The sequence below is a fragment of the Rhinatrema bivittatum genome, chromosome 1, assembly GCF_901001135.1.
Source record: "Rhinatrema bivittatum chromosome 1, aRhiBiv1.1, whole genome shotgun sequence".
Classification (NCBI taxonomy): Eukaryota; Metazoa; Chordata; class Amphibia; order Gymnophiona; family Rhinatrematidae; genus Rhinatrema; species Rhinatrema bivittatum.
The window spans coordinates 348,956,541-348,980,945 of record NC_042615.1 but is presented as its reverse complement, the minus strand read 5'-3'; the positions used below and the strand labels follow the sequence as shown (position 1 = coordinate 348,980,945).

At 44.8% G+C, this 24,405-nt stretch overlaps 1 protein-coding gene across 1 annotated transcript in view; it reads right to left on the bottom strand.

The window, feature by feature from the left end:
* Positions 1-24,405, bottom strand: part of HPSE (heparanase) — a 75,980-nt gene that overhangs the window by 30,089 nt on the left and 21,486 nt on the right. The gene's annotated exons all lie outside the window — the stretch shown is intronic.

Genomic DNA, 24,405 nt, shown 5'->3' with positions numbered 1-24,405 from the left:
CCTTTGCCTCATTCTTAACAACAACAAAACTGAGATCCTAATCATCAATCAAGACATCAACATCAAACTTCTAAACCCAGCTGACCTACTCAACTCATCCACTCCCATATTAAATCACTCACCACATGTTCGAGATCTAGGTATCATGCTAGACAATCAGCTCAATTTTAAAAAATTCATAAGCACAACCACCAAAGACTGTTTTTATAAGTTACAAGTCTTAAAAAAATTGAAGCCTCTTCTTTATTTCAACGATTTTCGGATGGTCCTACAAGCCATTATTCTATCAAAAGTCGACTATTGCAATTCGCTTCTCTTTGGCCTTCCATATTCATCCATCAAACCCCTCCAAATGCTACAGAACTCTGCAGCCAGAATCCTTACCAATACGAATAAAAGAGATCACATCACCCCCATTCTCAAGCTCCTCCACTGGCTGCCTATAAAGCAAAGGATCCTATATAAAGTACTCACCGTAATTCATAAATCCATTCACAATATCTCTCCTCTTCAATTATGTAACCAACTACGCCCTCACTCCTCCTCTAGACCCATCAGAGGAGCATATAAAGGCACACTCTATGTACCTTCAACAAAATCCTCGCATCATAAACGTGCCATATCTACAGCAGGCCCCATTCAATGGAATGCGCTCCCACCAGACATTCGGCTTGAGTTCTGCCACTCTTCATTCAAAAAAAAACTTAAAACCTGGCTCTTTAGCCAAGCTTTTCCAGGACCATGATCATCATTTTTTCCCCTCCAACCAGCAAGAACATATCTTCTTCACAAACCCCCATTTTCCATACCACTACCTACTTCGGTATCTAATCTCTTGCTGCAGGACACTTGAGACTTTCTCACTTATACGTTATAATTTTTATGCTCAATAAGACCTGTCAACTTAATTGTTTAAGTCTTTTTTTTTTTTTTTTTTCTCCTTTATCTTTTGGTCATCAATGTTACAACGTTATTGTTAAATTTTGAACTTATGTACACTGTTCCAAGTTTCATAACCTTGTTCTATGTAATGCCTTTTGGCAATTTTCATGTTCTGTTTCAATGTAAACCGATGTGATCTTTATTTCATATAGGAACACCGGTATATAAAAATCTAAAAATAAATAAATAAATAAGATGGTTTGATCAGTGGTTCAACACCATCCCAAGTAATCACAAGACAAAAGTCAACTGATTTTCTGTAGCCAACTTTAGGATCTGTAGTACAGTGGTTTCAAGCAGTGTGTGTATATTTCAAATTTAATGGAATGAATGCTTAAATGTTAATGTTGCCAGGATATAACATAGCTCTCTGAATAACAAAGGTTGAGCACCACTTGTCCAGTTCAAGGAAATAGGTGTCTATAAAAATATGCATCACTATCCAGCAAATCCTAGAAGCCATCTTACTGGTCTGTGTTTTTCTGACAGGAAGGTAAGCAAAATATTCAGAGAAACATAAAGGCAGAAATTTCAGATGCAGCTATTCCGAGTTCTAGTCCCGCATCCAGATGTGAACGCAGTTTGCTCTTTGTTGTTGTTAGTTTGGAAAACGTAGCTTCAAGCAGATATGCTGAAGCAAAAGACAAGAGTACATCAATAGCCTTTCCTGGATATTCTTCTTTTATGGAAATCCAAAAGTTTGCAAGGCCTTTTTGTCTGAATTCAATTTTTTAATGTAGAGTCTTTTGATAACTCTATCAACTTCCCTTGGTCAACAATTGATAGTTGGAGGTTTGCTATATCCACATCAAAAGGATTTCAGATCCAGTCAAGGTCTTCCATTTGTAAGTCCTGGAACTTCATGGAGAAACTGTGATGGAGATTTTCAAGGTGTGTTACTACAATCATATCAATCTGATTCCTATTAATATCAGAGTTTTCAACAAACTCACTGAGGCAGTGAAACATTTCACAAGTTCCTTTTTCATATTTCTGTTTCCACATGAGTTTTAGCAGAAATGCCAAAATCTTATCAGTGTTAAAAAGTTAATATTTTTTTTCCTTGTAATGATGAATTCAGATCATTAATTTTTTAAAAAATATCTGTCAGGTAACACAGAATTAAAAGCCATTTATCACTGTAGAACTTTTCAATCAGTGTTTTTCTGTTCTGAAAAAAAGTGTTGGAGTTCATCCTTGAGCTCAAAGAAGCGAGGAAGAATTTTCCTCGTGATAACCATCTGACTTCTCTATGTAAAAGGAGGTTATTATATTGTGAGCCCATTTTATTACAGAAAATGGAAAATTATCTACTCTGTAAGTGTTGAGCTTTAACAAAATTGACTATGTTTACCACATCACTAAGGACTTCATTTGCTTCAGGATCTAAGTTTTTTGCAATAGAAGCTTGACGATTAGTCATACACAGGGGTAGATTTTATAAATCTACGCCCGCATTTGTGCACCTTGCGCGCGCCGAGCCCTGTGCACGCTGCCCGTTCCCTCCCCCCCCCGCACCTTCCCCTCCATTCCCCTACCTAACCCCCCCCCCCCCCCCCCCCGGCCCTATCTAAACCCCCCTACCTGTGTTTTAAAAGTTACGCCTGCTACAGGCAGGTGTAACTCGCGCGCGCCAGCAGGCTGCTGGCGCACAATTCCCCGGCCCAGGACCTGTTTCGGAGGCCTCGGACACGCCCCCAGGCTGGCACCACGACCCCCGACAGGTCCCCCCGGAAACGCCCCGAATGTCACATCGGCCCTGACACACCCTCCTAGCGAAGCCCCAGGACTTACGCGCATCCCGGGGCTTGCGCGCGCCGCCGAGCCTACGCAAAATAGGCTTGGCGCACACAGGGGTTTTTTAAAGGGGTTACGCGCATAACTTATGCGCGTAACCCTTTTAAAATCTACCCCACAGTGTGTAAATTTCATGAGGGGTGACGTTTAATACCCTTGCTCTGAAGCCCTTTTTATGTCACACTATTGCAGCTGCACCATCTGTACACACACATACCTAACACAATTGGACCAGGACCAATTATTTTTTGGAAATATGTCATTTCCTGTACAGCTGTTCTGGAAGTGATTTGCAGAGGAACATTTCTTCAAAAATTTTACCTACCTAATAGAACCTGGCAGAAACATAAGCTGTGACATGTTTGCAATATCAGTGGTTTCATCGAGTTGAATTGCAAATTTTGCACTTTTGTTGCATTTGAATCAAAAGTTGCAATTTAATATTTTTGGACAGATCTACCATATGTCTCTTCACTTGTCACGCGACATTGGTATAGATTTTAAGGCTTCAGCATATGTGTTGCAGTGTATGCTTTCGCACTCACACATCTTTATTGCAGCAGAAAGTGTTGTTTCGCTAATATTAGATGCGTTCATTGACTTTGCAATCAAATGACTTTAAAAGATGCCTCTGTGCCTTTGACACTGTTACATATTTGCTCATGACACATTCAATTCTTTTCCTCATGCTGTTTAAAGGTTATATCTTTCTTCATATGTTCGGGATGATTAGCAACCAAGTGGTGTGTTACCTTCGCTGGTTTCTTCTGTCATTGGCCAAAATATCAGAACAAAGAACACACTGTGGCCACTGCTGATTATTAACCAGTTTCCAAGAAAATCCCAGTTTAATATCTTCTTCGTATTTTCTTATTTTACAACTTGAACATGCCTTGGACACACTCGTGTATGGTGACATTTCAGAACTGTCATCCCTTTTCCATTTATTTTGTGCTTTTATGGGTGATGCATTTTCATCAAATGAAGATGCAGCAACAGTACTGCATTTTTCTGTTTCTACTGCACAGCTTTCTCCTGTGTAGGTAACATATATATATATATATATATATAGGTGTAGGGAACACACACACATATATATATATATATATATATATATATGACAGCATTGTATCAATTTTAGAAAATAGATACAATATCTTATCAGATAATATTTAACACCTTCTAGATTAAACAAAATCTATGCCGGTTAACTAGACAAATATGAATAAATAGACCATAAAGCATAAGACATGCGGGCAAAAACTGAAATGAAAACCACAACAAACCAGATGCTGTATGCAGTGCAACAATGGAAAAACAGAACAATCACCATTCCTCAGAAAACATAAAATAATAAAATCAAGAGATATAAAACATCAATCCTAATAATAAAACCATATTAATAAAAATAATAAATATTTCAAAATAGCTGATGAATAGGGCATCATAATTAAAACCTCACAGTTTTATAAATGTCCCAAAACACCAAACACCACCCAATAATTATACTAATAAGGATTTTAAAATCTCCCGCTCTCTGTACCTGGGAACTTTTGATTTCCAGTCACTCAGTCCAGCCTTTCCTATCATATTTACACATGTTCATTCTCTCGCACACACATACACAGACTCTCATACACACATACACTATCTTCCCCCTCACATATGCCCTCAAACTCACCCCCATATATGTACAGAGACTCCCTCTTCCTAACACACATACACCTGCTCATAACACAGGTTCTCTCTCCTTAATACATACATTCACAGGCAGATTTTTATACACACACATGCAGATGCTCACTTTCACATACAGGCAAACCCTTGCTCTCTCTCACACACACACAGGCTCAGGTTTTCCCCCTCTCTTCTTTTGCCACAGCGGAATAGGGTCCTGGTGGTTGCTGGGTCCTCTCTTCTCTCAGTTTTCTTCAGCTGCCATGACATGGGTTCCATGGTGGCCTGCCGGGCCTCCTCCTCTCTTCAGCCACCAGCAGGATGAGGTTCACTGGTGGCTGCTGGATCATGGGGTTTTTTACATTTTTTTTAGGGGTGGGGGGGGGCGAACGATGCTCTCCCTCTTGCCCATGGTCATGTCGTGGGCAGCAGCAGGAATCACATTTAACAATGTCATCTCCTGCCGCCGTGGGGTGAAATGAAACTCCTGCTGCCGGCTGGAGGGAGGTGGATTTAACAGAAGAATCGCACAACTGATAGCTGTACCTCAGTATCGGATTGGTTTGGTTTATCCCTGCCTGATCCGATGTATAAAGCTGATCTGATGTATAAAGCTGGGGTGGCAAGCCATTTTTTGGGGTGGCAGTTGTCACCCCACAGTAATGCCTATGCCACTCCCTGATCTTTTCAACATTTGTCTAATCTGCAACCTCATTCAGTCCTTCAGTATTGCTGATGGCATTCAACTCTGCACATAAATGGGATCAGACCAAACCTTATCTGTTGCCAATCAAAATGATTGTAACCCGCCCTGAACATTGGAGGGCACAGGCAATAAGCCCTTTTTAAATAAAAAATAAATAAAAATTGTCTTACAGCAGTGAACCCAATGGCTTAGCAACCAGAAACTCAAAATTCAATCCTGCCAAAGCAGATCTACTCTGGCTCAGTCATCAAGGTCATCCCCTTTGATCCTTATTATCAATCTTACAATTGTTTCAATCTTACAATCATGATATCTGCTGGGGCTTCCCCCTTCTATGTGGTACGCAGCAAGCATCCTAAAGTGCCTCAAACCCCAGCAGCTGACCTCCTGACTTCCATCCTGTTGGAGATCTGGAAGGCACTCAAACCTTCTTCACTAAGGCTGCTGACAGGTACAAAAATGATGCTGACTGATGCAGGCCGACCCTCCAGTTCACTCCAGGAGACAAAGCTTGGCTCTGATCAGCACCAGGAACATCCACCTGAGGATTCTGTCAAGTTTGCTTCCAGGTTTAATGGTCCTTACCAGATTATAAAACAATTCAATCCAGTCACCTATAAGTTCAGGATTCCATCTTCACTTTGCATCTCTAATTCCTTCCATATCTCCTTACTCAAGCACCTATCCCTCAACAGGTACTTCTGGACGGCACCCTCTCCAGACTCTCTTTATTCTGACACTGATACTGAATTTGAAGTTGAAGAAATCATTGATTCCAAGGTAATGATGTCTTTTATTTTATTATGAATGGTTTGGTTTTTTTTTATTGTAAACCACTAAGAAACAGTGATTGATAATATAGAACTCTTTAGGTAAATAAAAGTGTTAATCACCAGCTGAACTGAATAATGCAACTCTCTGTTTAACAGTATCTTACAACATTGTCTGAAGTGCCTCCAGTTTCTACAGACTACAGCTGCTAGAAGCTTGGCCAAAGCAACTGACCACATAATACTAACACTACACCAGCTGCACTAGTTCCCAATCAAAAGCAGGATACATTTCAAAACCCTCTGCTTTGTTTACAAATGTGGGAATAAACAAGCTCCCGAGGATCTCTCTCAACTTCTTTTCCCCTACTCTCCCATAAGAGAACTCCGACCCTCCGAAATGGCTCTTCTCTCCTTCCCTCCTTTAGTTTCAGCTAGACTATCCTGTAGAAAAAAACTTCAAGCCTTCATTGTTATGCTCCAAAAATCTGAAACAAGGTACTGTGACCCAAACACCTCGAGCCATCTCATCCAGAGCCAATTTTTGGGATGGGTGAGATAGGCAGTCAGCTGAGGGGCGCCCTGAGCACGGTGATCTAGTTCAGCTGCCTGAGGAACAAAGCATGTTAATAAATCTGGCCTGTGACCTTCCTCCATCCCCCCCCCCCCCCCCCCCCGCAGACCACTGCCATTGTCACAGGTGCTGCCTTCTTGCAGACACTCACTTTCCTTGGGTGCCTCCACTCCTCTCTGAAGCAGGCTTTGGCTCAGCCTCTGAGTGGGGGAACCATCAGTTGGGGGGGGTGCATTTTTCACCTAGGGTGCCATTTGACCTAAATCCAGGCCTGATCTTACCTCACTTTCAGGAAAAAAGTAAAGGCATGTCTCTTTGGCCACACCTTCCCTTAGAATCCTCTCAGTAGAGACACTCAGTCTGTCTGACCTGTCTACCTGAACCGTCAAGTAAGGATTATAAATTATACATCCTAGCATCTCAATGCTAGCCACTGTAAATTTGATTCAACTGTGAGCTTAGACCAATGTACTCTGATAGTTAAAACTTGTTTTGTAATTTGCCTTGAGGCCACTCGTGGGGAAAAAAGGCAGAATATCAAATGTCTAGAAATAAAATTCCTCTATAAAACCAATTATCAAGAAAAGCCCAACAAACATAAAAGCAATGAAGACAACAATATCCCTTTTTCAAAAATAAAAACTGAAAAAAACAAAGGAAATATTCTTTTTTCAAAACTGAATGCACTTAAATAAAAAACCAGGAAAAATACTTATCAACTGAGCCCCTGCAAGAATGCATATTAAGCTATTCCCTTTTCCAAGCTATGCAAATATATTTCATGTACATTCAAGATGGATATCCTGACACCAGAACTGGTAGGGGTTCTTGAGGACTGATTGGGTGGGTTAAGATCAATGGACTGCATCTTTTTTTAAATGACCAGTGAGTTTGGGGTTTTTTTTGTAGATGTATTTATACAGTTGTTGTACTCTGCTGAGAACAAGTCATTCAAATCTGCAGATTATAAGCAGTTTTAAATAAATAAGCAAAAAAAAAATCAAAGTTGGGGATAGAATGTGTAACCCCAGATAATATTGGGGGGGGGGAGGGTCCTCAAGGCTCCCTTGCTCCTTTTTAAAATATATCTTCTTCCATTATGCTGAATTATCAAGAAATTTTGAATTTCATTATTTGTATGCTGACGTTCAGCTCCTGTTTCAATTAAAGTCAAATGAAGAATTTGCAGTGAATCTACTGAACTTCTGTCTAAGCGATATATCTCAGTAGCTGCTAGTCAGTAAATTAAAATGAATGATGATAAAAGTGAGGTATTAAGAATTGGTTGGCCATCCCCAAAGGGGGTGTGTTGCCCTTTGACGGCCAAAATTTAAAACAATTGGGTGTCCTGGTGTACTCTTCTTTTGGAACAGAAATCCAGGTCTCGGAGGCTGCAAAAAATGCCTTCCTTAAATTACAAATGCCAAATTCCTAGGCACTTAGAGCCACAAGCATGATCTCCCATTTAGACTACTTTAATGCTCTATAGGTAGGGCTTACTGCGAGACTCATAGGAAAGTTGCAGTTCCTGAAGAATTCAGCAGCATGCATGATTTTGGATAGATCATACCTATGCTCCAGGAATTTCACTGGCTCCCAATAAAACCAAGGATTAAATTTAAATTGCTTACTTTGGTCTTTAAAGAGCAGGCCAAATTGTGGAAGAGTGCCAATTATGTTAAGCAAGATTAAGGGTCTGCAGGAAACAAATTGCATTCTGGAATCCTTATGGATAGAAATTCCATGTGTGACATGGAAAAATGTAGCTATGGGGATATACAGCTGCATGTTTGGCCAATAACAGACTGTGACATGCCAAAAGACATTAGACAGACTAATAACACTGGCAACACAATATTAAAGGGAGGTTTCAATTATGCCAATGATTGGGTAAATATCTCATCAGGACATGCTAGGAATGTAAAGTTTCTAGATGCCAATAATGACTGCTTCATGGAGCATCTGGTCCTGGAATTGATGAGAGGGGGAACTACTTTACATCTCGTTCTCAGTGAAATACATGACCTGGTGCAAGGGGTAAAGGTGGTGGAGCTACATGGCAATAGTGATCATAATGCAATCAAATCTGACATAACCTGTGGAGGGAGGATATTAAGTAAACCTACATAAGTAGCATTTAATTTAAAAAGAAAGACTACAATATAATGAGGAAATTAGAAAAAAGACTTCAAGGAATGGTTGTGAGATTTAAAATGTATATGAAGTATGGAGATTGTTTAAAACCGCCATCTTAAAAGCCCAGATAAATTGTATTTCATGCATTAAAAATGTTATGCCCTTCGGTTGTGACCATGTGTACTTACTTCCTGCACTGCTTTCCTGCCCACCCCGGGGCTGCTCGCAGCTCGGGCCAGCCTTCACCGCCGCATTCCCCGGGACTCCTCATGGCAGACTGGACACCGCCGCCATCTTCCTCGACTTTGGGCCTTCCTAGGCACCACCGGGCCCTCCTATAAAGCCTCATTGGCGGGAACCTCGCGGGCATTTCCAGTTGATGACATCATCAGATCGCTGTACTTAAACTCCACCTTCGCTCTCAGCTAGCCGACTTGGCATCAAGTTCCATTCATTTTCAACTACTGCCTATGTGTTCCTGAGACTCGTTTTCGTGCCTTGGACTTGGACCCTGTCTGGTACCCGCTTCTCGAGGGCCAGTGCACGCATTGGGGACTTGCTCTCCTCGCCTACCCCTCTCCTTGGGCTGGCTCTGCGTCTCTTGGGTTCTAACAAACAAGACCTCCCGTTCCTCGGGACTACCTCTGGGACATCTCAGCCTCCTGTGAGTTCTACAGAGGGACTTCCCTGCTCCTCGGGGTTGAGCCCACGACCTGAACAAGGCTGCTCGCATCTCCCGCTCCTCAGGACCACGCTCACATTCTACAGTGACTGCCGGGGCTTCCTTGCTCCTCTGGATAGTGCCCTCTGGCTTCTTGGGACTTTGCACGCTTCCCTGCTCCACGGGGTCGTAACAATCTACTATCCCGAGACTACTAACATTTCCCCGCTCCTTGGGGCGGTGCTACGTCATCACCAGGGGCTCAGCTTGGGCTTCCCTACCCAGGGGGTTGGCCTATGGTGTTACATCATCATCATACGCTGTGCAGCTCTTCCCCTCGGGGTGGCCCTCCGGATAATCTCCTGATTGGCCAAGTCTCACACTCTCCGCTCTGCGGTCTGTCTGGCACTCTTCCCCTGGGGATCTCTGCCCAGGTATTGCTTCCAGACTCCTCTTCACGGGGGCTCTCCCCTGGTACTGCGGGACCTCTCCATTGTCTCACCCAGAGCTCTCCGCTGTCTCTGGCCTCGCCTCCCGACGGTGCAGACCTGTGGGGGTCCTCCCCACAGGTAGTAACAACTTGCATCTCGGGCCAAGGGCCCACATACCCACAAATCATAACAAAAAAAAGGTCAAAGGAATGTAAAACAACTGTCAGCGAGGCAAAAGACAAAAAGGCACTGGCATGTTACATTTAAAACATTAATAAGGCAGGCCAAGAGAGAAAATGAGAATCAAACTTGTTATAATAAGAAAATCTTTTTCAAGTACATTAAAAGCAAGAAGCTGTGAGCGAGTCAGTTGGACCACTAGATGACCAAAGGGTAATAAGGAGGAGAGGGACATAGCAGAAAAACTATATTAGGCAGATATTGGGGTAGATATCCACACCAGAAATGATTTGAAGGAGTTAATAAACATGTAGATAACGGTGAACCAGTAGATGTAGTGTACTTGGATTTTCAGAAGGCATTTGACAATATTCCTCATGAGAGGCTTCTAGGAAAAGTAAAAAATCATGGGATAGGTGGCGATGTCCTTTCGTGGATTACAAGCTGGTTAAAATACAGGAAACAGAGAGTAGGATTAAATGGACAATTTTCTCATGGAAGGGAGTGGGCAGTGGAGTGCCTCAGGGATCTGTATTGGGACCCTTACTTTTCAATCTACCTTATAAATGGCCTGTGACCGACGGCCCGCAAATGCGCAGTAGAGACCAGCTCTACCGCGCATGTGCGGGCGAGCACGTCGCTCTGAGGCAGCTTCAGAAAGAAAAAACAATGGCGGCGTCCAGTGGCAGCAGCGGGCGGCGGCGGCGGTACCGGTAGCGGGCGGCGACGGCGGTAGCGGCGACGGCGGTAGCGAGCGGCGGCGGCGGTAGCGGGCGGTAGCGAGGGAGGGAGAAGAGAGAGAGAGGGAGGGACGGACTGAGTGGGAGGGAGGGACGGAGAGAGAGAGTGGGAGGGAGTGACTGAGTGAGAGGGAGGGACTGAGTGGGAGGGAGGGATTGAGTGAGGGGGAGGGACTGAGTGAGAGGGAGGGAGTGGGACTGAGTGAGAGGGAGAGGGGGGACTGAGGGAGGGAGTGGGACTGGGAGAGAGAGGGAGGGAGTGGGACTGAGGGAGAGTGAGTGGGACTGAGTGAGTGAGAGGGAGGGGGGAGGGAGTGACTGAGTGGGAGGGAGGGATTGAGTGAGGGGGAGGGACTGAGGGAGGGAGTGGGACTGAGGGAGAGAGAGGGAGGGAGGGAGTGGGACTGAGGGAGAGGAGGGAGGGAGTGGGACTGAGTGAGTGAGAGGGAGGGAGAGAGGGGGGAGGGAGTGAGTGAGACTGAGTGGGAGGGAGGGACTGAGTGATAGGAGAGGGAGGGTGGGGAGGAGTGGGTGAGGGAGGGGGTGGTGAAGAGTGAGGGGAGAGAGAAAGAGGGGGAGGTGAGAGACAGAGGGATGTAGCCTGTTTTAACGGGCTTAACGGCTTGTATATTTATAAATGATCTGGAAAGAAATATGACAAGTGAGGTAATCAAATTTACAGATGACACAAAATTGTTCAGAGTAGTTAAATCACAAGCAGATTGTGATAAATTGCAGGAAGACCTTGAGACTGGAAAATTGGGCATCGAAATGGCAGATGAAATTTAATGTGGACAAGTGCAAGGTGATGCATATAGGGAAAAATAACCCATGCTATAGTTACACAATGTTAGGTTCCATATTAGGTGTTACCAACCAAGAAAGAGATCTAGGCGTCATAGTGGATAACACATTGAACTCGTCGGTTCAGTGTGCTGTGGCAGTCAAAAAAGCAAACAGAATGTTGGGAATTATTAGAAAGGGAATGGTGAATAAAACGGAAAATGTCATAATGCCTCTGTATCGCTCAATGGTGAGACCGCACCTTGAATACTGTGTACAATTCTGGGCGCCACATCTCAAAAAAGATATAATTGTGATGGAGAAGGTACAGAGAAGGGCAACCAAAATGATAAAGGGGAATGGAACAGCTCCCCTATGAGGAAAGACTAAAGAGGTTAGGACTTTTCAGCTTGGAGAAGAGACGGCTGAGGGGGGATATAATAGAGGTGTTTAAAATCATGAGAGGTCTAGAACGGGTAGATGTGAATCGGTTATTTACGCTTTCAGATAATACAAAGACTAGGGGGCACTCCAGGAAGTTAGCATGGGGCACATTTAGAACTAATTGGAGAAAGTTCTTTTTCACTCAACGCACAATTAAACTCTGGAATTTGTTGCCAGAGGATGTGGTTCGTGCAGTTAGCATATCTGTGTTTAAAAAAGGATTGGATAAGTTCTTGGAGGAGAAGTCCATTACCTGCTAGTAATTAAGTTGACGTAGAAAATAGCCACTGCTATTACTAGCAACGGTAACATGGGATATACTTGGTGTTTGGGTACTTGCCAGGTTCTTATGGCCTGGACTGGCCACTGTTGGAAACAGGATGCTGGACTTGATGGACCCTTGGTCTGACCCACTATGGCATGTTCTTATGTTCTTAAAGAACCAATCCCCTTTCAGAAGGCTGTCCTGAAAGGGGGTTGGTCCTTTCACTGACAAGTGTCAGTGAAAAGGACCAATCAGGAACAGCCCTGCTGGGGGTGGGGAGGGAGCTCTGTCCAGGCTGTTGTGGGTGCATAGCCACGCATCCTGGGCGCAGGATGCAGAGCTCTAGGAACGCACAAATTACCCATTACGCGTCCCTTTTAGTACAGCTGCTCATTTGCCTATTGCAATGAGCTCCCAGGAGAGGTGGATGTACGCGTGTTCAAAAAACGTGCGCCCAGTTTGGATGCATGTTTTTCACGCGATGCTATTGCATTGGTCTGATCGTCTCTAATGCCAGATCTGCCAATACAGGTAATTTTGTAACCCTAAAATACACTACACCTGTGGTGAGCACTTTACTATTCATTCTGACTCAACCTACTTTGTTTAAAAAGCCATTACTCACTTTAAAAAAAAACAAAGAAAACATTCTTTCATTTTCTGATACATAGATTATCACTCCCACTAGGAGGAAAGTCTTCAAAATTACTAAGTCACTTAAAATAACATTCAATTAACCCTGATTTAAGTGATTGACACAAAATTATTCAGGGTAGTTAAATCACATGCCAACTGTGATAAACTGAAGGAGGATCTTGCAACACTGGAAGATTGGGCAGCCAAATGGCAGATGAAATTTAATGTGGATAAGTGCAAGGTGATGCATATAGGGAAAAATAATCCATGCTGTAGTTACACGAAGTTAGGTTCCATATTAGGAGCTACCACCCAGGAAAAAGATCTAGGCGTCATAGTGGATAATACATTGAAATTGTTGGCTCAGTGTGCTGTAGCGATCAAAAAAGCAAACAGAATGTTAGGAATTATTAGGAAGGGAATGGTGAATAAAACAGAGGATGTCATAATGCCTCTGTATTGCTACGTGGTGAGACCGCACCTAGAATATTGTGTGCAGTTCTGGTCACTGCATTGGAGAAGGTACAGAGAAGGGCAACCAAAATGATTAAAGGGATGCAACGGCTTTATGAGGAAAGGCTAAAGAGGTTAGGGCTGTTCAGCTTGGAAAAGAGATGGCTAAGGGGAGATATGATAGAGAGCTATAAAATCATGAGAGGACTAGAACAGGTAAATGTAAATCAGTTGTTTAATCTTTCAGATAATAGAAGGACCAGGGGGCATTCCATGAAGTTATCAAGTAGCACATTTAAAACAAAAGAAAATTCTTTTTCACTGAACACACAGATAAGCTCTGGAATTTGTTGCCAGAGGATGTGGTTAAGGCTGCTAGCTTAGCTGAGTTTAAAAAAGTTTGGACAAATTCCTGGAGGCAAAATCCATACATTTCTATTACTTAAGTTGACTTAGGAAATAGCCACTGCTTATTACCTGCATTAAAATCATGGGATCTATTTAATGTTTGGGTACTTGTCAGGTACTTGTATCCTGGATTGATCACTGTTGGAAACAGGATGCTGGGCTTGATTAACTAGTATGGCATCTTATGTTCTTATGACTAATTTTAGACCTGCTGCTGGTCATTCATTAACATTAATCACTCAGTTATCAAATTAAAAAAAAAACAAAAAACAAAACAGATTTTGAAAGACACCTAATAAATACATTTAAAAAGAAAAACCTTATCACATTTAGCGACCCTTAAATTGAAACACACTTAGGGGTAGATTTTCAAAGGGTTACGCGCGTAAGATACACACGTAACCCCTGAAAAGCTGCCCCTGCATGCGCCGAGCCTATGTTGCATAGGCTCGGCAGCGCGTAGAAGCCCCGGGACGAGCGTATGTCCTGGGGCTTCGAAAAAGGGGCGGGAAGGGGGCAGGTCCGGGGGCAGGTCCGGGGGTCAGGTGGTGGTCCAGGGGTGCGGTGGAGGTTCGGGGGCGGTCCGGGGGGGTGGGCCTGTGCCAGGGGTGGCGAGCTGGCGCGCCCAAGTTACGCCTGCCTGGGGCAGGCGTAACTTCGGAAACAAAAGGTAAGGGGGGGATTTAGTTAGGGCTGGGGGTGGACTAGATAGCAGAAGAGAGGGGAAGGTGTGGGGGGGGGGGGGGGTCGCAAAAAAAGTTCCCTCCAAGGCCGCTCCGATTTCGGAGCGGCCTTGGAGGGAACAGGGAAAGCCATTTGGGTTCCCCTTGGGCTCGGCGCGTACAAGGTGCACAAGTGTGCACCCCCTTGCGCGCGCCGACCCCGGATTTTATAACATGCGCTGTCGTCGTGGGTGATTTGATCATTAGGAAAGTAGATAGATGGATGGCTGTTGGGCGTGAGGATCACTTGATAATTTGCCTGCCTAGTGCAAAGGTAGTGTACCTCATCTGCCACCTAGATATGATTTTAGAAAGTGCTGGGAAAGAGCCAGCTGTCATGGTACATATGGGTTCCGATGATATAGGAAGGAGCAGGAGAGACTCTTAGGGCCTGATTTTCAAAAGTATTTACACGTGTAAAAATGGATTTCACATATATAAATGCACTTTTGAAAATTGCTACAAAATATGTCATCGAATTGTCCATAAGATTTACTCGTGTAAGTGCACTTTAGGTGCTTAAATGGCTTTTGAAAATTGCTACAATAGTTCGTTACAGTTACACATGTAACTCCTTTGAAAATTCACCTGTTAGGTTAGAAATTGAAATCCAGAACCTCCAGGGCTGCATACTCAGAAATGCTTCCCATTCCACGAACAGGACCCCAGAGGCAGGCTGAGCGTGTGAGTCTCAATGCCTGGATGAGACAATGGTATAGGGAAGAGAATTTTAGCTTTGTGAGGAATTAGGAAACATTCTGGGGAAGGTGGAGCCAATTCTGAAGGGATGGGCTCCACTTTAACCAGAGTAGAACCAAGCTGCTGGCGTTAACTTTTAAAAAGGACCTAGAGCAGCTTTTAAACTAGAACATGGGGGAAAGCAGACAATCGCTCAGCAGCGCATGGTTTGGAGGGAGGTATCTTCAAAGGATACTGGCAAACCAAGTAAGGGCCTCATTTACTAAACACTTTTCCCATAGACACAGAATGGGAGAAAAGCCTTAGTAAATCAGGCCCTAAGTTAGAATGTCCTGACAGAGAAAAAATCCAGGTGTATTTAAATACAGAGCATGCAGATAAAAATTGACTCCAACTGCATGTATCATCTGATAATAAGCAGGTTGTGGGAACATATCAAAATACAAATAAAACTACTTTAAATATCTAAATGTGAATGCCAGAAGTCTGATAAATAAGATTGGAGAGTTAGAATGTATGGCGCTAAAGGAAGATATAAGCATAATAGGCATCTGTGAGACCTGGTGGAAGGAGGATAACCAATGGGACACTGACACCAGAGGATAAATTATATCGACATGGCAGGGCAGATAAAATTGGTAGAGGGGTGGCACTATATGTTAAGAATGGCATAGAGTCAAGCAGGATAAAAATTATGCAAGAGACAAGCTGCACTCTGGAATCCCTATGGACAGAAATTCCAAGGGTAACATGGAAGCGTACAGTAGCCAGGATGAGGAAACAGACTGCACTGTGCTAACAGAGATCAGACTGGCTAGTAAAATGGGCCACACAATAATAATGGGAGACTTCAGTTTCCTGAGTATTGATTTAGTGAATGTCACATCAGGACGTGCAAGAGAGACAGAGTTGTTGGATGTCATTAATGACTGCTTCATGCAGCAGTTGGTCATGAAGTTGACAAGGGGAGGGAGGAATTATATTGGATCTAGTTCTCAGTGGAACAGAAGACTTGGTGCAAGAGGTAAAGGTGATGGATCCACTTGGCAACAGCGATCATAATGTAATAAAATTTGACATAATCAGTGGTGGGCGAATACTAAGGAAAACTACTGCAGTAGCATTTAACTATAAAAAGGGAGCCTGTTACGCCCGGTCACAGATGGCTGCAACCACTAATGCTTACCTCTTTCTTTGCTGCCTTGTCAGTACTGGGGAGAACGCTGACCTCTGCCAGCGATTGCCGACCTGCCTGACGTTCCCGGGACAGCGTGGGCGCTGCCGACCGCCATCTTTGCCCCAGGAATCACATAGGCACGCGCGCAAGGGACACTTCTTGTACACGTCATGGCGGGAACCTTGGGGGCGTCCCCTCCTGATGACGTCTTCGCTCTGCTGTACTTAACCTGACTGGCCCTGCCTATCGACGAGTTAGCAAGGAGTTCCCTCGTTGCTGAATCTGCTCTCGCTCACGGACTTCCTGTTCCAGCATTTGGCGTGAGACGCCTTGGGTACCCGCTCCTCGGGGGCCCTTCCTTGTCTCTGGCTATCCGCTCTCGGAGGGCCTTCTGCCTTGGACTGCTGCCTGTCCCGCTCCTCGGGACCCTTCCTGGAACTTCCCTTCAGTGACCTAACTCCACGGATCTACTCTATCAACTCTTGTGGGATCCTCTCTGGTGTACCCCGTTCCTCGGGCCACTACCGTATTCTCTCTAGTAAGAGCTACTCTGGTGTACCCTGTGCTGCAGGCCACTACCGCTTCACCTCCAGGACCCTCTCCATATTCCTGTGCCTCGGACCTCCACCATACCATCTCTGTGGGGAATCCCTCGGTGTACCCTGCGCTGCAGGCCACTACCATACCATCACTACGGAGAGACTACCTGGGTATTTCCTGTGCTACAGGTCGCTACCATATCATCACTACTGAGAGACTCCTTTGGTGTATCTGCGCCGCAGGTCACTACCTACCACCACTACGAAGAGACTTCCTCGGCGTACCCCGCCCTGCGGGCCACTACCGGATCTCCTTCTCTGAGGTATTCCCTCTGGGTATACCCCTCTACTCTGACATCACCACTTCTCCTGCACTCCCGCTCTGTGGGCTGTGCTCTTCTATCTATTTAATAATGACTCTATTCCACAGCTGTCTCTGACGTCTGCTGGGACCACGCCTCCCAACGGTGAGGCTCACAGGGCTCCTCCCTGTGGGCGGTGACACTTCTCACCTTGGCCCAGGGTCCACATACTAACAAACCATAACAGAGCCTATAATAAAATGAGAAAATTTGTTATGAAAAAACTGAAAGGTGCAATGCACAAAGTAAAAAACTTGCAGGAGGCATGGATGCTGTTCAAAATTACCATCCCCGAGACCCAGACAAAATATATTCCGTGCATTAAAAAAGATCGAAATCTGTATGATCGCTAGTCAGAGTGGGGACAAACATTGAAACGTGAGCTGAAGTTGTTGGCAGCGCTGTGTTTGATAAATGTGATGCCAGAGTTGGAATCCAACAAACACATCACATCAACAAGATTATGTTTGCTATATACAATAGAAAGAATTAATCACACAGCGGATTACAATCGGCCAAACAAGTGTGGCAATCCGGATCACACACGTTTCAACCTGAGTCCTAATCAAATTGAGCCCCTGAGGCAGCCATTTGCTAACGGCGAAACTCGGCCAGAGTCGGGCTTTAAGTTTATACACGTCTCCACTACAATAAAGTTTTGAAAAAGACTTTGGTGTCTGACCTTGGTTTCTTCCTGACGGCTTTCTTAGACCGCCTACCTTCGTGTTTTTTGGGACCTTCCCAGCCCTCTGGACTTTACAGAGGTTCCTGGGGTTTGTGAATTTCTATCATCATTTTATTCCTAACTACTCACAGATTGTGGCTCCCCTCACCGCCCTAACCAGGAAAGGGGCAAATACCAAAGAATGCCCCCCTGAAGTGGTCACTACCTTCAGTAAATTGAAACAGACTTTCCTCCAGGGAACATGCCTTCACCACCCAGATCCCATGCGTCCATTCATTCTGGAAGTTGACACCTCCTCCATGGGGATAGGAGCCATGTTAAGCCAACACTCTGAATCAGGGGTAGTCCGCCCATGCTCCTTCTTCTCCCGTAAGTTCTTGCCTGTCGAGCGTAACTACGGCATTGGGGTTAAAGAGTTACTAGCTATTAAAATGGCCTTGGAAGAGTGGCGACAGTGGCTGGAGGGAGCACAACATTGTATCACCGTATATACCAACCATAAAAACCTGGAGCACCTCCGTCAACCCCAGTGTTTGAACGCCCACCAAGTCTGAAGGTCATTGTTCTTTACTCGCTTTGATTTCATGGTGAAATACAGACCTGCTACCAAGAACACCCAGGCTGATGCCCTCTCCTGGTCTTTGAAGGCTGAGGATACACCCAAACTCCCCCCCCCCCCCCCCCCCCCCCCGGGTAAATCATTGATCTGGTGTGGATTCTTCTGGCAGCTTCTGAGACAGTCCCTCCAGGGAAGATGGTCATTCCCCACAAACATCATCAGAAAGTTTTGGAATAGGCTCACGATGCTCGTGTGGCAGGACACCCTGGCCGGGCACAGACTCTCGCATTACTCCAGTGATATTATTGGTGGCCCCAGATACAAAGAGATACAAAGAGATGTCAAGGCCTATGTGGGTAATTGCCAGGTTCTTGTGGCCTCGTTTGACCTCTGTTGGAAACAGGATGCCGGGCTTGATGGACTCTTGGTCTGACCCATCATGGCAATTTTTTATGTTCCTGTGGACTCCTGCCCTACATGTGCCCAGCAAAAATCCATGGTGTGAAGACCTTGGGGGCTGTTGCAGCTGCTCCCAGTGTCCAAGGAACCCTGGACCCATTTGTCCACAGATTTTATAGTGGACCTTCCCCTTTCTAATGGCTGTCATGTCATTTGGGTCGCTGTTGACCAGTTTTCCAAAATGGCTCACTTCATCACCCTCCCGAGCCTCCCCTCAGCACCAGAACTGGAGAAGTTGTTTATCGCTCACATTTTCCGCCTACATGGTTTGCCATGACACATCACCTCTGACCATGGCATCCAGTTTACAGCCAATTACTGGCGTGCCTTGTGCCAGAAGTTTAACATCAAGCTGGACTTTATCACGGCCTATCACCCACAAGCCAATGGTCAGGGAGAATGAATGAATTGCACACTCAAAACCTTCCCGAGGGCATTCGTCAATGAGCGCCAGGACAACTGGGCCTCCCTCCTCCCGGGAGCAGAATTTTCTCATAACTCTCAAAGCAATGACTCCACGGATCATCCCCATTTCTGATTATTTATGGGAGACAGCCTCTTCTCCCACTACCACTTCTTTGTCCGTCTACTCCCCAGCAGCCCAATTGACAGCACAAAAACTTCAAGAACTGTGGATCCGAACCAAGGTGATGATCCAGAAAACTGCCCGGAGTGCTAAGAAAGCCACTGACATCCATCGACAACCAGCCCCCCTCAATTCAAGCCAGGAGACAAGGTCTGGTTAAGCACCCGCTTAAGGTGCTTAACCAGACTTAGGGTGCCCTCTATGAGTCTCGCATCCCACTATATTGGACCTTTTCCCATTATCCAGCAAATAGGGCCCCTTACATATCAGCTACATCTACCCGCATCTCTGAAGATCCTCAGCACGTTTCATGTTTCTGTCCTCAAGCCACTAGTTCTGTCATGGCCCTCCCAGAAGGCCTTGGAACCCTGGGAGATATCCACCGAGGAGGACCAGGTTTATCAAGTAAAGGAAATACTGGAACGTCTGGCGATGAAATAAGAAGTGGGAGGATTTGATATCCTGGGAGGGATACAGCCCGGAGGAAAATATCTGGGAACCTGCCTCCAATATACTAGACAAGAGTCTACTCAAACGGTTCCACACCTCTCATCCCAAGAAGCCTAAACCTTTGGGAGGGGAGCTTAGATGAGGGGGTACTGTTGCGCTCGCCAGCTGTGGAGCTCCACAGCCAGCCACACTTACTTAGCGCTACCCTGGACCAGCTCCGACTTCCCTCACAGCGGCAGGGAGCCACCGCCAACGCCGAGCATTCTCATGGTTCAGAGCTGCTGCTCGAGTTGCCGACGTCCGACCCCGCCAGCAACTCCCTAGGTGAAGCACCCCTCTGTGGAATTTAAAGGGGTCACGGCAGGAAAGTTCTCACAGCTCCCCTCTGGTGATGTCAGCATTCCAGACTACTTAAGCCCGTTCCTGCCTGCAGTACTTTGCCTCAGCAACCGGTCGAGCTCTTTGTGAGTAGCTAGTTGCCTGACTCCATGTTCCTGACTCCGTGTCACTGTCCTTGTCCTCAACTGGATTCCTTCTCTGGCCTTGACCTTGGATCATTCTGGACTTCATTGGATTGCCACCTGCCCTGATTCCTGGTACAACTTCTGGATCTCGTTGGTTTGCTGCCTGCCCTGATTCCTGGTATGCCTTCTGGACTTCGTTGGATTGCTGCCTGCCTCGACTCCTGGTATGCTTTCTGGACTTTGTTGGATTGCCGCGTGCCCTGACCCTAGGAACCTTGACTCAGCTCGTGACTTTCGCCCTTCGTGGAACTATTCCTCTTCGAAGACCTGCACCTAATCCAGCTTGCCCTGGTACCCAAGAGCTCAACCTGCGGGGAATGAGGGCTGATATTGGTGAAGGTCCTGTTTGGTCTCCGCACTGATCAGTTATGCCAGCCGACGAGGACCTGCAGGGCTCCTCCCTGCAGGTAGTGTCAACCTCATCTCAGTCCAAAAGGTCCACCTTTGCAACACAGGCAAAATTATAAAATAGTTTGGGGGGGGGGGTGTCAAATCCTGATGGACTAAGGGTTTTATTAAGTTGTTGATCAGATGGTGAAGTGGGCTGCTGGTGAAAGTGCTCACAGGCAAGGGTGATCAAATCCTATCTGGGAAATCTGATTTCAACATACTCCAGATTCTGCAGACACTCCAAAAATGTGGTTCTAACTGGTTTGACTTTTAAGAACATAAGTTGCCATACTGGGTCAGCCCAAGGGTCCATCAAGCCCAGCATCCTGTTTCCAACAGTGGCCAATCCAGGTTACAAGTACTTGGCAAGTACCTAAACAGTAAGCAGATCCCAGGCTACTAATGCCAGTAATACTTAGGGTAAAAATATTTACAATGCTGCTCCACAAGAACAAATGAATGGGCAAATTCACAAGAAGCTTTGCTGAGCTTTTTGGTTCAGATTCATATTTCCTAGAACGGAAAATATCATAATGCCTCTGTATCGCTCCATGGTGAGACCGCACCTTGAATACTGTGTACAATTCTGGTCGCCGCATCTCAAAAAAGATATAGTTGCGATGGAGAAGGTACAGAGAATGGCAACCAAAATGATAAAGGGGATGGAACAGCTCCCCTATGAGGAAAGGCTGAAGAGGTTAGGGCTGTTCAGCTTGGAGAAGAGATGGCTGAGGGGGGATATGATAGAGGTCTTTAAGATCATGAGAGGTCTTGAACGAGTAGATGTGACTCGGTTATAAACACTTTTGAATAATAGGAGGACTAGGGGGCATTCCATGAAGTTAGCAAGTAGCACATTTAAGACTAATCGGAGAAAATTCTTTTTCACTCAACGCACAATAAAGCTCTGGAATTTGTTGCCAGAGGATGTGGTTAGTGCAGTTAGTGTAGCTGGGTTCAAATAGGTTTGGATAAGTTCTTGGAGGAGAAGTCCATTAATGGCTATTAAACAATTATAATTAGGGAATAGCCACTGCTATTAAATTTCATCAGTAGCATGGGTTCTTCTTAGTGTTTGGGTAATTGCCAGGTTCTTGTGGCCTGGTTTTGGCCTCTGTTGGAAACAGGATGCTGGGCTTGATGGACCCTTGGTCTGACCCAGCATGGCAATTTCTTATGTTCAAAATTCAATCCCAATTTCAGATTATATTCTCAAAACACACCTTAAAGGTTTGATAGCATTTTGTTTGTCCCAGCCTTTATGAGGTTTACAGATTTCACACATCTCTCTTCTTCAAGGGCTTATCCTCACTGGGTTCCTTGTGTCTGCAGTTTATACTATGGACAGGTTTCTACTTATACTCACAGTTCCGGTCTTGGAATTTGTCTTACTGGGGTGGGAACATTCTACTGTTGGGATTCATAGTCCAAAGAGGTGTAGCTTCCAGAAATTGTCCTCTCTGCCAGGCTTTCTGCAAACACTGTCTCTGCAGCATACTCCCTCTCAGCACACACACACACACACCCCCTCCTCACTAGCTCATTGATGGAAAACTGAATACATTCCATCTAGCGCAGTTTTTCTCAACAACAGGTGAACGGACCTTCTGCAGCCACAGCACCATTTTTGCCAGTCCATGTAGTGTCCTTCAAAACCCCCCTCCCACTTTATTATATCACCTCCTTCCTGCAGGCCTAGACCAGATCAGTAGGCTGAAAGAACAGGCTAGGAGGAACAGTGGCCCGCACAGGCAGAAAGATCAACAGAGCAGCAGCACGTGAGGACCAAATCAACACCAAAGCAACAGCCTTCATGGCAATGCTGTGGCAGGGCAAGAGCAACAGCAGCTTGTGCAGACTGAAAGATTAGCAGTCCTGCAGCAGGCCATGCCATCAAGGTGAAGGAGGAAGGAGTGAGACTGGGTACAAGTGGTGCTTGCAAGCTGAGGGGAGTAACTAGGTGGAGGGCTGGCAGGAGGGAGGAGAGGGATGGCAGGGAGAGGTGACTATCTGGCTGGAGGGGTTTAGCTAGGTATGTGGCTGGTGGGTAGGGACTGATTAGCTGTGGGTGTATTTGACTTTTTTTGTTAATAGCAATATATTTTAATTATGTTTTTGTATGGTTTTATGGAAGATGGTGACATTTTTCTTTTAAACAGTTTTATTACCTTTAATTTGGTTTTGTAAACATTATGTACTGTACTTGTATGTGCAGTGAATGTGCATAAAAATTTAACTTCCTTAATGTGAGGGGGGGGGGGTTTGGAACTTCAGTCTTGGTTTTATATACTTCTTTCTGTCTTCAGTTTATATACTACCTATCCAACAAACAGCTCCAAGCAGATTAAAAATAGGGTTGTCCCTGTCACTTTAGAAGTAGCTAATCAGTTGCTTGCATCCAAAAAGTTGCAAAACATTGCCCTAGAGCATGCTCATTGCATCTCTCTGTGGGACACTAGTACACAGGGGTTCCTCTCTTTTTGGGATATGCCCTGTTATCCAAAGGAATAAACAAAGTGCTCTAGCTTCTTTACTTTCATGAACCAGCTAAATGGACCACTTTCGACAGAGTATCTAAACTACAAATCACGCAAATCATTACTAAAATAAAACCTGTAAATCACCCACTTGATCCCATTCCAGCTAGCTCCCTAAAACTCATGCACAGCACTATCACTCCAACAATCACATCCTTAACCAATCAATCTCTCTCAGAAGGTCTAGCTCCAGACAGAGCAAAACAAGCAGTGATAAAACCGGTTCTAAAAAATAATACCAGCAGTTCTGACAATTGGGAAAATTATTGACATATATCCAACCTGCCCTTTCTATCTAAAATTCTTCAAAAAGCTGTATTATCACAACTGGAAGACTATCTTGATGACCATCACATTCTACATCCAAACCAATTGGGGCTCAGAAAAAAAAAATCGCTAGACTGAGACTTTACTCATATCCTTAATGGACCCCATATTACAGGGATTTAACAATGACGAATCTTATATCCTAGTACTACTAATTGACCTAATAGCAGCCTTTCACACTGTTGACCATACCCTTCTCTGCCATCAGCTGAAAAAAATTGGAATTGGCGGCAATGTAATTAAGTGGTTCACCACCTTCCTATCAAAAGGGCATTCCAAGTCAAACTGGGCAACCAAATGTCCGACACCTTCCCGATCGATGCAGGTGTCCCCCCAGGGTTCAGTACTATCCGCAACTCTATTCAACATCTATATGCTTCCCCATTGTAAATCACTATCTGATCTAGGAATCTCTTTCTACCTATATGCCAATGACATTCAGTTCTACATACCATGCACCACATCTGTGGGAAATTCAATACTGATTCTTACAATGCACATGAAGGCTATACAACATGCTCTATCCAAGCTCAAACTATCTCTAAAACACAAAAAAACCTGAAATCATTCTTTTAAGAAGAAATTAATCTAGAATGACTCCACAGATATTTACAACCTCAGACCAAGTGTGGGACTTAGGAATACAGATTGATGAGAACCTAACAATGGAAAAGCACATAAATAAATTAATCAAATCATGCTATGCTAAACTGTGTCTGCTACATAAATTGAATCCACTGCTGACTCACGCAGACTTCCGCATGGTCCTGCAAACCTTCATTTTCT